General features: G+C 48.7%; 2 protein-coding genes across 6 annotated transcripts in view; one reads left to right on the top strand and one right to left on the bottom strand.

The window, feature by feature from the left end:
• Nucleotides 1–10,039, bottom strand: part of FANCD2 (FA complementation group D2) — a 178,659-nt gene extending 168,620 nt beyond the window's left edge. For 3 of the 4 annotated variants that reach the window (XM_054034219.1, XM_054034222.1, XM_054034223.1), the window contains exon 1: nucleotides 9,978–10,039. The gene's annotated coding sequence lies outside the window, so the exon portion shown is untranslated. The other variant, XM_054034221.1, reaches the window with a different exon arrangement.
• Nucleotides 10,040–10,073: 34 nt separating this feature from the next.
• EMC3 (ER membrane protein complex subunit 3) overlaps nucleotides 10,074–13,927 on the top strand; it is a 39,502-nt gene continuing 35,648 nt past the window's right edge. Inside the window, exon 1 of one of the 2 annotated variants that reach the window (XM_054035843.1) lies at nucleotides 10,074–10,125. The gene's annotated coding sequence lies outside the window, so the exon portion shown is untranslated. Of the gene's footprint in view, nucleotides 10,126–10,154; nucleotides 10,221–13,927 lie in introns of those variants that run through there. The other variant, XM_054035844.1, reaches the window with a different exon arrangement.

The following is a 13,927-nucleotide window of genomic DNA, read 5'->3' as shown; positions in this document are numbered from 1 at the left end:
GTATTAGGAGGAGAACATCACCAGACAGACATTTAAATTATTTTATTTAACTAAAACAACAACATTATGTATTCTGGATTTTTTTTTCCTCAAAAGCAAACATGTATTTTAACGAAACAAGCATATGAATTTTTGAATTTAAACATTCAAGTTTTTTAAAATCAGGTTTGTTTTTGTTAAAATTGGTTTTAACTAAAATAGATAAATGAAATATTAAAAAAAAAATTAAATCAACTATGTCAGCCAGGTCAACATGAGAAACTTAAAATATTGGCTTCTGCAGCTAACTCAGTCGTCTTCACCTTCATTTTCCTGTTTGTTCATAATCTGGAAAAGAAAAACAAGCTTTCCTGCTTTTTCAGGTCCCAAATGATTTCTCAATTTGAAATGAATTAGTCCAAAGGAAGAAAATATTATTTCTATACCGGCAGAAGAAGCTACTGCTGTTAAAAGTGAGATTATTTTTATCCACCCTGTGACCCAGCCACTCCCAGTCTTTATTCAGGCCTAACCCAGAGAAACCTTCCTACCAACGCTACAAGAAGAAGGATTCTGCATGGACTCCTCCTGACAGTCGAAACAACAGACTGGACTTCTACAGAGAGTGCTTCCACTGACATGCACAGGCTGAAATTGTGGAAAAGCAGCATCACTTGCCCCATAACCTCAGCCATCCACACCCTCAGAAACAACTCTGACATTATAATCAAAAAGGCTGACAAAGGAGGTGCTGTAGCAATCAAGAATAGGTCGGAGTATGAACGAGAGGCTGCTAGGCAACTCTCTGACACCACGTTCTACAGGCCATTACCTTCTGATTCCACTGAGGGATACCAAAAGAAAATGCACCATCTGCTCAAGAAACTCCCTGAAGAAGCACAGGAACAAATCTACACAGACACACCCCCTAGAGCCCTGACCAGGGGTATTCTATCTACTGCCCAAAATCCATAAACCTGGGAATCCTGGATGCCCCATCATCTCTGGTATTGGCACCCTGACAGCAAGATTGTCTGGCTATGTGGATTCTCTCCTCAGATCCTACGCTACCAGCACTACCAGCTATCTTCAAGACACCACTGACTTCCTGAGGAAACTACAATGCATTGGTGATCTTCCTGAAAACACTATCTTGGCATAGATGTAAAAGCTCTTTACACCAATATTCCACATGAGGATGGACTATAAGCTGTCAAGAACAGTATCCCTGATGAGGCCACGGCACACCTGGTGGCTGAGCTTTGTGACTTTGTCCTCACTCTCAACTATTTCAGATTTGGGGAGATTTATACCTTCAAGTCAGCGGCACTGCTATGGGTACCCGCATGGCCCTACAGTATGCCAACATTTTTATGGCTGACTTAGAACAACGCTTCCTCAGCTCTTGTCCCCAAGCGCCCCTACTCTACTTGCACCACAGGCCAGTCAGAGACAGCGGCACTAAAATTCAGAAGTGCTACTACCTGACACTATGGAATAGAAACCTCAGTTCAGACAGCTACTTTGCCAGCAGAGGGAGAATTAACAACCACGAAAGGGAAGTCAGAGTTGTCACTGAGGGATCAGCAGGAGCCGCCAATGCCACACACCATTCGCTGTAGGCAAACAACAGGAGGAGCAAGTCTGAGGAGCTCCTGTTGCCTGCCTACTGCTGCTCTGGAGTACCACTGTGCTCCCTGCATACAGAGAGAAGGAGCATCTGCACAGGATCAACACAGCACCCAAGGAGCAGTGAGTCCACCCAAGCACACCTGGATCCAGAGACCTTACCCTCTGCTCCCCCCCACCCTGCCACAGCAGAGGATGTGAGACCTCCAGCACTTAATCCAGAGACCCTCAGTGCACCCAGCAAGAGACCAGAGCCCTCCACTGCACTGAGAGTTTGAACCTAAGACCTTCAGTGCTTGGAACGTCAGAAGGAGGAGTGCTAGGCAGAGACGGGCTCCACCTAACGAAGAGAGGGAAGAGCATCTTCACCAGCAGGCTGGCTAACCTAGTGAGGAGGGCTTTAAACTAGGTTCACCGGGGGAAGGAGACCAAAGCCCTGAGGTAAGTGGGGAAATGGGATCCTGGGAGGAAGCACAAGCAGGAGAGCGCAAGAGGGGAGGATTCCTGTCTCATACTGAGAAAGAGGGACGATCGAGGAGTTATCTTAAGTGCCTATACACAAATGCAAGAAGCCTGGGAAACAAGCAGGGAGAACTGGAAGTCCTGGCACAGTCAGGGAACTATGATGTGATTGGAATAAAAGAGACTTGGTGGGATAACTCACATGACTGGAGTACTGTCATGGATGGATATAAACTGTTCAGGAAGGACAGACAGGGCAGAAAAGGTGGGGGAGTTGCGTTGTATATAAGAGAGGAGTATGACTGCTCAGAGCTCCGGTATGAAACTGCAGAAAAACCTGAGAGTCTCTGGATAAAGTAGAGAAGTGTGAGCAACAAGGGTGATGTTGTGGTTGGAGTCTGCTATAGACCACCAGACCAGGGGGATGAGGTGGACGAGGCTTTCTTCTGACAACTAGCAGAAGTTGCTAGATCGCAGGCCCTGGTTCTCATGGGAGACTTTAATCACCCTGATATCTGCTGGGAGAGCAATACAGCGGTGCACAGGCAATCCAGGACATTTTTGGAAAGTGTAGGGGACAATTTCCTGGTGCAAGTGCTGGAGGAACCAACTAGGGGCAAAGCTTTTCTTGACCTGCTGCTCACAAACAGGGAAGAACTAGTAGGGGAAGCAAAAGTGGATGGGAACCTGGGAGGCAGTGACCATGAGATGGTCGAGTTCAGGATCCTGACACAAGGAAGAAAGGAGAGCAGCAGAATACGGACCCTGGACTTCAGAAAAGCAGACTTTGACTCCCTCAGGGAACAGATGGGCAGGATCCCCTGGGAGAATAACATGAAGGGCAAAGGGGTCCAGGAGAGCTGGCTGTATTTTAAAGAATCCTTATTGAGGTTGCAGGAACAAACCATCCCAATGTGTAGAAAGAATAGTAAATATGGCAGGCGACCAGCTTGGCTAAACAGTGAAATCCTTGCTGATCTTAAACGCAAAAAAGAAGCTTACAAGAAGTGGAAGATTGGACAAATGACCAGGGAGGAGTATAAAAATATTGCTCAGGTGTGCAGGAGTGAAATCAGGAAGGCCAAAACACAACTGGAGTTGCAGCTAGCAAGAGATGTTAAGAGTAACAAGAAGGGTTTCTTCAGGTATGTTAGCAACAAGAAGAAAATCAAGGAAAGTGTGGGCCCCTTACTGAATAAGGGAGGCAACCTAGTGACCGAGGATGTGGAAAAAGCTAATGTACTCAATGATTTTTTTGCCTCTGTCTTCACGCACAAGGTCAGCTCCCAGATTGCTGCACTGGGCAGTACAGCATGAGGAGAAGGTGACCAACCCTCTGTGGAGAAAGAAGTGGTTCGGGACTATTTAGAAAAACTGAACGTGCACAAGTCCATGGGGCTGGATGCGCTGCATCCGAGGGTGCTAAAGGAGTTGGCGGGTGAGATTGCAGAGCCATTAGCCATTATTTTTGAAAACTCATGGCGATCGGGGGAGGTCCCAGATGACTGGAAAAAGGCTAATGTAGTGCCCATCTTTAAAAAAGGGAAGAAGGAGGATCCGGGGAACTACAGGCCAGTCAGCCTCACCTCAATCCCTGGAAAAATCATGGAGCAGGTCCTCAAGGAATCAATTATGAAACATTTAGAGGAGAGGAAAGTGATCAGGAACAGTCAGCATGGATTCACGAAGGGGAAGTCGTGCCTGACTAACCTAATTGCCTTCTATGATGAGATAACTGGCTCTGTGGATGAGGGGAAAGCAGTGGATGTGTTATTCCTTGACTTTAGCAAAGCTTTTGATACGGTCTCCCACTGTATTCTTGCCGCCAAGTTAAAGAAGTATGGGCTGGATGAATGGACTGTAAGGTGGATAGAAAGCTGGCTAGATGTCGGGCTCAACGGGTAGTGATCAATGGCTCCATGTCTAGTTGGCAGCCGGTTTCAAGCGGAGTGCCCCAAGGGTCGGTCCTGGGGCCGGTTTTGTTTAATATCTTTATTAATGATCTGGAGGATGGTGTGGACTGCACTCTCAGCAAGTTTGCAGATGACACTAAACTTGGAGGCGTGGTAGATACACTAGAGGGTAGGGATCGGATACAGAGAGACCTAGACAAATTAGAGGATTGGGCCGAAAAAAACCTGATGAGGTTCAACAAGGACAAGTGCAGAGTCCTGCACTTAGGACGGAAGAATCCCATGCACTGCTACAGACTAGGGACCGAATGGCTAAGTAGCAGTTCTGCAGAAAAGGACCTAGGGGTCACAGTGGACGAGAAGCTGGATATGAGTCAACAGTGTGCTCTTGTTGCCAAGAAGGCTAACGGCATTTTGGGCTGTATAAGTAGGGGCATTGCCAGCAGATCGAGGAACGTGATCGTTCCCCTTTATTCGACATTGGTGAGGCCTCATCTGGAATACTGTGTCCAGTTTTGGTCCCCACACTACAAGAAGGATGTGGAAAAATTGGAAAGAGCCCAGCGGAGGGCAACAAAAATGATTAGGGGTCTGGAGCACATGACTTATGAGGAGAGGCTGAGGGAACTGGGATTGTTTAGTCTCCAGAAGAGAAGAATGAGGGGGGATTTGATAGCAGCCTTCAACTACCTGAAGGGGGGTTCCAAAGAGGATGGAGCTCGGCTGTTCTCAGTGGTGGCAGACGACAGAACAAGGAGCAATGGTCTCAAGTTGCAGTGGGGGAGGTCCAGGTTGGATATCAGGAAAAACTATTTCACTAGGAGGGTGGTGAAACACTGGAATGCGTTACCTAGGGAGGTGGTGGAGTCTCCTTCCTTGGAGGTTTTTAAGGCCCGGCTTGACAAAGCCCTGGCTGGGATGATTTAGCTGGGAATTGGTCCTGCTTTGAGCAGGGGGTTGGACTAGATGACCTCTTGAGGTCCCTTCCAACTCTGATATTCTATGATTCTATGACTTCTACTGGAGCCATTCACCCCTCGGTAGGGGGCAGTCAGTGCTTTTACCATCCCCATCCACTGCAGATTGCCGCCAGGAAAGGCTCCTTTAATATAGTATCTAATCTCTAACAGGTGAAATTCATTTCTATTCTTTCTATGTGCTGAGGCTGTGCCCATCACCATATTACCTGAGGATGTTAGCAGATGGAGCTTAGGTTGTGGGGGTAGTTGGTAGAGTACCACCTCCTATTTTCCCCCAGTTTGACCCCGGCTAAAAGGTAAGCGTTTTCAACAATACAAGAGGAGGTAGGCTGGAAACACTAAAGCAACCTAGGGCTGTACTAGATTCATAGAGTTTAAAGCCAGAAGAGACCATTAGATCATTTAGTCTGACCTGTATAACACAGGGTGTGACACTGAACCAGCAGAGGTTAGGCACTAGCAAGCTAATTAACCCAGATTCAACCTTTAGAGAGATAACAGACTTCAAAGAGAAACAGCAGAACTAAAATTCATTTGCAAATTTAACACCATTAATCTGGGCTTGAATAGGGACTGGGGGTGGCTGGCTCATTACAGAAGCAGCTTTTCCTCTCCTGGAATTGACACCTCCTCATCTATTATTGGGAGTGGACTACATCCACCCTGATTGAATTGGCCCTGTCAACACTGGTTCTCCACTTGCGAAGTAACTCCCTGCTCTCTATGTGTCAGTATATAATGCCTCCATCTGTAACTTTCACTCTATGCATCCGAAAAAGTGAGGTTTTTACCCACGAAAGCTTATGCCCAAATAAATCTGTTAGTCTTTAAAGGTGCCACCAGACTCCTTGTTGTTTTTGTAGATACAGACTAACACGGCTACCCCCGATACTAGATAATGATTGTATTTTTGTGTGTTTACATATATATTGTTAGAGGTTGACTATGTAACCAAATGGTTCCTGTCTGTCACTGTATTATGTTAATTCAGAGATCAAAAGGAGTGTTAACATTTAGATGAACTGTAAATGTAATAATATACTTGTCTTTATTTCTCTTTGAAGTACGCAGTAAACTACCTGTAAAGGTGGAAGATGGGCAGTTGCCTTATGCTAATCCATGCAGCTAATTACCAGTGGTGCTTAGGAAATAGAAGATCTTACTTCAAAGCCACGATGATCATCTATTGTTCACCCAAGGAATACCTGCTGTCAAGAGGATGTCAATAGCTTGCCAGAGATCTATAAAAGAACTCTACGGCCCTGATCCTGTTATCTCAGATCTACTTAAGCTTCGACAGGGGAAGTTTGAGTCGTAAGACTGAGGTCTCCAGCTCCAGTCTGAATCACCCTGATATATGGAACTAATTCGGAAAGTACCCTTTGCAACTCTAAAGCTCACCATCTCTACTATGAAACTGACCTAAGAATTTTATTCAAGTCTGTATGTATAATGATCTTTTAACCAATACTTTCTCTTTTTTCTTTTTTAATATAATTTAGTTTAATTAATAAGAATTGGCTGTAAGCATGTATTTGGGTAAAATTTGAAATATTCATTGACTTGGTGAGTAATATGTCCAATCCTTTGGGATTGGTAGAACTTTTTATATGATGAACAAGATTTTCAGTAATCCTCATCATATTTGACTTGGCAGCCTGGGTGGGAGCCCAAGGCTCGATTGTTTTAAGGGAACTGTATTTTTGGCTTCTGGGTAACCAATAAGGTATGTAGAAGCTGTTTTGTTGCTTGCTTGGTGAATCTAAGGCTATGTCTATGCTACTGCATAGACAAATAAGTCGACCTAAGTTACGCTACTCCAGCTACATGAATAACGTAGCTGTGTACGGGGAGATTTTGGCAAACCAGTGAAGTGCCTGAAACCACTATGTCTTATTACTAAAAGCAGCCTAGTCAGCAGGCTTTAGCTTAACCAAGGCAGGAGGTTTTGGGTGCCACAGAAAGGGCAGCTTGACCCCGCGTCCTTCCGGATAAGAATTGTGTTGAATTTGCTGATACATACATTTTAGAAGAGCAGGATGTGCCCCAGAAATGTCTATTGGGGCCTCAAGGCTGCAAACTCTGGAAAAACCCACACCTGGTTAATCAATAATCAGAGGAACCTCTTGCTTGACCATTTAAACTGCTTACTTAACAAGTTTTCTTTAAGGGACATGTTATTCTATTACTAATGTATAAATAAGGGGAAAAGTTTGAGGTAGTTGGACTCATTTTGGACTCTCCCTCTGGATACATCTTGCGGTCCCCACCAGCAGACGGAAGATTTGGCCACCAGAAGCCTGCCGCTGTGTCACTCAAGAGCCACACTCAGCTTTGGTAATTATCAAGGGTTGGGGGTGTTTTACTTACCTGTTGCGGACGTGTGTAAGTGCTTGAGACTAAGTAAAGTTTAGCTTTAAGTGAAAGCACTCTTGTGTTCTCCTGTTTGTGCCAGCCATCTATCAGTCAGACAGCCGTGTCTCCCCTGATTTATTTTGTGACGCCACCTCGCACAGAGTAAAAGTTACCAAGAGCTTTGGGTTGAAAGAACCCCAGGTAACAGCTGGAGTCAATGTAGCTTAGGTAGACTTACTGTGGTGTCTACACCACGCTGAGTCGATGGGAGTGCGATCTGTGGTCGATTTGGCAGGTCTTCACTAGACCCACTAAATCAATCCCCAGAGCATTGATCCGGCTGTAGTGTAGACATATCCTAAGCATTAGGATAACCACCAGTTTTGGGGATCATCTGCCCCATTCTTTGCAGTTTGCCCTGATTTGAGCAATCTCAGTGTGCCCCCGCCCCCCAGGATTCCAGTCACACAGGCCATTATATTTCACCCAGTTTCCATTGTACTGATCCCAATAACTTGTGTTTGGCTTAATCATATCATCCAATCTCAATGTGATGACATCAAGAGAGCCATGTCCTTTGGCAGTTTGTTCAAATGGTTAATCACCCTCACTGTTAAAAATTTTGGCCTAATTTCTAATTTGAATTTGTCTGGCTTCAGCTTCCAGGCATTGGTTCTTGTTATGTCTTTCTCCATTAGATGAAAGAACTCTTTAATACCCAGTATTTTCTTCCTGTGAAGCTACTTATACACTGTAATCAAGTCACCTCTCAATCTTCTTTTTGATAAGATAAACAGATCTCTTTAAGTTTCTCATTGAAAGCAATTTCTCCAGCCCTTAAATAACTTTTGTGTACGTTTTCTGCACTCTCCCCAATTTTTCAAGATTCTTTTTAAAATGTGGAGACCAGAACTGGACTCAGTATTCTAGTATTAGTCTAACCAATGTGGTATACACAGGTGAAATCACCTCCCTGCTCCTACCCCCATTTATACATCCAAGCATCACACAAAGAGCTCACGGTCAGTTGCTTGTCCACTATGATCTGTACATTAGACCTATAATAAATTACCCTTCATAGGCATACTTGTGTCCAAAAAGGACAGGTAAATCCTACTCATGACAAATTAAGGTACATTGTTTTTAGACTTGAACTGTATAGGTTCTGATTCTAGCACTAGCTCCACACAGATGGAGCTGTGCGCCTATTTGGAGCCCCAAATAATTGTCCTACACAGAGCTAATAGCAGTACTCGGGGCCTAAGTCACTAACAATATACACTGTAATGAACCGAAAGAATGCAACAGGGACAGAATCTATTTCAGGAGCTGCCTGTGGGTAGCATGTTGCAAACTTATTACAAATGATGACATGATGGAAGATGGTATCACAAAAACACACACGCCTCCAAGACAGAGTTAAGATGACACACAGTATGGACAGTGGGATCAGCAGACCCAGAGAACTTCCTCTGCAGCCTTCCCCTCCCATCAAGGCAGGGGGCTCTTGAACTGCTGTGCATAACCTCAAAACACACTACAGGCAGCCTGGACACTACACAAGCGCAGGGCTGCCAAAATTTAATCTCCAACAGGGGTTGGACTAGATGACCTCCTGAGGTCCCTTCCAACCCTGATATTCTATGAACAGGTTCTTACTATAAGGGTGGAGGGCACCACAGTACCCAGGGTTACCATGGAGATGCAGGGGGTCACGCCCACACACACACACACACACACACCATTACCATGGAGACAGGAGTCACCATCCACACACACACACACACACACCACTACCATGAAAACGGAGGGCACCATCCCCACACACACCCCGCTATCACAGAGACGTGGGGGGGCATCATACCCCCACACACCCCATTACCATGGAGACAGGAGCACTAGACCCCAACACACCCCAATACCACAGAGACGGGGAGCACCATACCCCCCCACACACCATTTCCAGCAAGAGACGTAGGAGGGCACCATACGCGCACACACCCTGCTGCAACGGAGATGTGGAGGGCACCATCCCCCCCCCCCACACACACACACACCATTACCACTGAGATGTGGGAGGCACCATTCCTGCACACAGCTCACTACCACAAACTCGCGGGGAGGACACCATCCCCGCACACACCCCGCTAACACAGAAATGTGTGGGGCACCTTCCTCCACACACACCTTGTTACCATGAAGATGTGGGGGGCACCATCCCCACATACACCCCACTACCACAGAGACACGGCACCATCCCCCCCACATCCTGCTGCAACAGAGACATAGGGGGCACCATCCCAGCACACACCCCATTACCACGGAAATGTGGGGGGGCACTATACTCCCACACACCCCGCTACCACAGAAACACCCCCACAAACCCCATGACCAGGGAGATGCGGCGGGGGGAGGGACACCATCCCCGCACACACCCCTCTACCACGGAGACGTGGGGGGGCACCATCCCTGCACACACGCCGTTACCACAGAGACGTGGGGGGCACCGTACCCCCCCCACACACCGTTACCACAGAGACGTGGGGGCACCATACCCCCAAACACCCCGCTACCATGGAAACGGACCGGGGAGGGGAGGAGGAAGGGGACCGGGAGACCCCGCTGCCAGTAGGAGACATCCCCACAGAACCGCGATTACCGTTCGCGCCGACAGTTCCAGACGCTACTCAAGTTTCCCGCCAGGCAGTGAGTACTGTCTCGCCATGATGACCTCACAATTACGTATTTCCGGGGATCTTCGGAAGGACTACGTTCAATCAATCCCGGAAACGGATTCAAGGCGAAGGGTGAGGAGGGACTAAGGCCCGGGTAGGGGGCAGCAGGCGGCTGTCGGGCCGAGCGTGGGGCAGCAGGCGGCTGTCGGGCTAGAGAGGGCGCTGGGGTCTGTGCCGGGCAGGGGGCAGCAGGCGGCTGTCAGGCCGGGGAGGGCGCTGAGATCTCTGTGCCAGGCATGGGGCAGTAGGCGGCTGTCGGGGCGGAGCGGGGGCTGAGGTCTCTGTGCCGGGGAGGCGGCAGCAGGCGGGCCGGGGAGGGCGCTGTGGTCCGTGTGCCTGGCATGGGCCAGGAGGCGGCTGTCGGGCCGGGGAGGGGGCTGAGGTCTGTGACCACTTCCCCTCTGGTGTTATCTGGACTGGTGATCTGCTAGGTCACCCCAATCCTTGGCTCTGGGAGCCAGCCTTACCCTGCTCTGCTGTGAGAACCCCCGCTCCTGGGCTGTTCATGCACAGCCTCCTTACAACCAAATGACACTAGCTAATATTTCTGATCCCAGATACATCCCTAGGAACCTCCGTCTTGTAGTATCCAGTTATGCCCACTGGACGCTGCAAGCTTATATGAATTCGGCAATTTATGTACCAGGCTTGTTATCCCAAGAGGGAGTCTCTGGGTACATCTTCACTTACCGGAGGGTCCGGCGGCAGGCAATCGATGTTCTGGGATCGATCCCGGAAGTGGTCGCCGTCGACGCCGGTACTCCAGCTCGGCGAGAGGAGTACGCGGCATCGACGGGGGAGCCTCCCTGCCGCGTCTGGACCCGCGGTAAGTTCGGACTAAGGTACTTCGAATTCAGCTACGTTATTAACGTAGCTGAATTTGCGTACCTTAGTCCGAAGTGGGGGCTTAGTGGGGACCAGGCCTCTGACATGCTTCAAACCAAACGCACTGCTTCAGATAGAATAAACAAACAAATTTATTAACTATGAAAAACAGATTTTAAGTTATTATAAATCAACGCACAACAAGTCAGATTTGGTCAAATGAAATAAAAGCAAAACGCATTCTAAGCTGAACACTTTCAATCCCCTTACAAACTTAGATGCGTCTCACCACAGGCTGGCTGGTTGCTCTTCAGTCAGGCTCTCCCCTTTGATCAGCGCTTCAGTTGCTTGGTGGTGATGTCTGTAGATGGAGGTGGAAGAGAGAGGAAGGGCATGGCAAACGTCTCTCCCTTTTTATCATGTCCTTTCTTCCCTTCTGGCTTTGCCCCACACCCCCCTTCAGAGTCAAGTGAGCATTACCTCATCGCATTCCCAAACTGACCAAAGGAAGGGAGGGTGACTCCCTCAAGAGTCCAACAGATCCTTTGTTGTTGCCTAGGCCAGTGCCCTTTGTTCCTGTGAGGCTGGGCTGGGTTTGTCCCATACATGCCCTGATGAGGTGTGAGCTGCCCCTCTGCTTCTGGAGAGTTTTTGCCTGGGCTTGCTTTAAGCTATGAGGACACATTTTCAGCCTCATAACTATATACATAAAATTACAACCTATAACATTACTATAACAATTACTATAACAACAATGCTCAGTACATCATGAGCCTTCCAAAGACACCTGACATGACAAACTTAGCATTAGATACCACCCAATCATATTATAAGGATGAACATGGGGGCACTGGGTGTTCTTCCGAGGTACAGAATGTCATGGGGTCTCTGTGTTGGACTGGGGGCACTAGGTGACTGTCGGGCCAGGGAGGGGGCTGGGGTCTCTGGACCGGCCACAGGGCAGTAGCTGACTGTCAGGCTGGGGAGGGGGCTGGGGTTTCTGTGCCAGACTGGGGGCAGCCATCAGGCCAGGGTCGGGTCTGGGGTCTCTGTGCCTGGCGGGGGCAGTAGGTGGTTGTCACGCTTGGGAGGGGGCTGGGGTCTCCGTGCCAGGCACAGGGTAGAATGGCAGCTGTCGGGCCAGGGAGGGGGCTGGGGTCTCAGTGCTGGGCAGTGGGCAGTAGGTGCCTGTCAGGCCAGGGAGGGAGCTGGGGTCTCTCTGCTGGGATGAGGGCTGGAGGCAGGGAGGGGGTTGGGGTTACTGCACTGTGTAGTGAGCAGCAAGCGGATGTCGGGCCAGGGAGGCGGTTGGTGTCTCCGTGCTGGGTATGGAGCAGCAGGCGGCGAGAGGGTTGAGTCCTCTGTGCTGGGTAGGGGGCAGTAGGTGGCTGTTGGGCCAGGAAGGGGTTTGGAGTCTCTTTACCGGATAGGGGGCAGCAGGTGTTTGTCAGGTCGGGGAGGTAGCTGGGGTCTTTCTGCTGGGCTGAGGGCGGGAGATGGCTGGGGTCTCTGTGCTGGGTAGGCAGCAGCAGGCGAATGTCGGGCCTTGGAGGCAGCTTGGGGGTCTCTGTGCTGGGCATGGGGCAGCAGGTGGATGTCAGGCCAGGGAGTGAACTGAGGACTCTGTGCTGGGCAGGGGGCAGTAGGTGACTGTCAGGCCAAGGAAGGTACTGGGGTCTCTGTGTCGGGCATGGGGGAGCAGGCACGTGTCATTCATGGGAGGGGGCTTGCATCTCTGAACTGGGCAGGGGGCAGTACGTGGTTATTGGGCCTGGGAGGAGACTGCGGTCTCTGTGCTGGGCAGGGGGCAGCAGGCGGTTGTTGGGCTGGAGTGTCCGTGCTGGGGAGGGGGCAGTAGGTGGTTGTCAGGTCGGGATGGGCTAGGATATCTTTGCTGGGCAGGGGACAGAAGAAGTGATGAGCGCTGGCACGAGGGAAATGGGGCATGGTGCCCACACACACACACCAACCCCAAGGATCAAGCAGTTTCCCACTGCTACTGTTGCTTTAACTTCCGTTCTTGCATGTAATGGATTGGTAATTTGTGATGCTCTTCGTCCTTGTCGTCACTAGGAAAATTGTTGTATTCATAACTCGGCTTATCAAGCACAGGGTGACTAACATCAGGTAAAATCCCAGTTAAGACAAGTGAGTCTGTAGTTCTAATTGGGTGTTAGCAGTCGTCAACTGTCCAGGGAAGGTGATGATCCTTGCTGGAGACTCAGTCCTCACAAGAATCAAAAGAACATTCGGCAGGAGTCAAGCTGTGTGGTGGACACACTTCTGAAGTTAGTGGGCTAGGAGCTATGGGTGATTGTTCAAATTGGCACTAATGATGCTGTGTCAATGAATAGCTAACAGCTATGATTTCAGGGAACTCAGAAGCATGCTGAAAAAGAATGTTCAAGCAACCTTTTCCAAGCTCCTTCCTGTCCTACAAGTGAAGGAAGACAGAAGATTCTAGCTGTGAACCACTGTCTACATAAATAGTGTACAGTGGAGGGTTTGGGTTGTGTGGAACATTGGTCCTCTTTCTCTGGGAAGAGGGGCTGTGTAGTTTGGAGGGCCTCCACCTCCGTAGAAGGTGGCCTAATCTCTTCAGGGACAGGCTGACCAGAGTAGTCGGGTCAGGGGGTTAAACTAATAGCAAGAGAAGGTAAAATGAGAGAAGATATGAGCACTCAGCACAAATTTGAGCTGTTGAAACAAAATTAATCAAGAAACCAATGGATGTGAAGAGAAAAAATGATTGAATTGCCTATACACTAGTGTTAAAAGCCTGGATAACAAACAAGAGGAATTGGAACTACTGTAATGTATAGAGGGGAAACAACTGTGATCATGTGGAACTTCAGTTTGAGTAGCATATACTGGAGGTCTGATGCTGCCAGTGCTGAACCATCACTGGAATTTCTAAACACTGTACATAGAAAAGTGTTGCAGCCGACACAGGGGAATTCTTTATTAGACAGTGCAGTAGGTGGTTGTTGGGCCGGGGAGGGAGTTGGGTTCTCTGTCCTAATAGATGAAGAGGGGATGGATCACAGAA

The sequence above is a fragment of the Malaclemys terrapin genome, chromosome 7 (genome assembly GCF_027887155.1).
Source record: "Malaclemys terrapin pileata isolate rMalTer1 chromosome 7, rMalTer1.hap1, whole genome shotgun sequence".
NCBI lineage: Eukaryota > Metazoa > Chordata > Testudines > Emydidae > Malaclemys > Malaclemys terrapin.
This window is presented reverse-complemented; position numbering and strand designations above follow the sequence as displayed.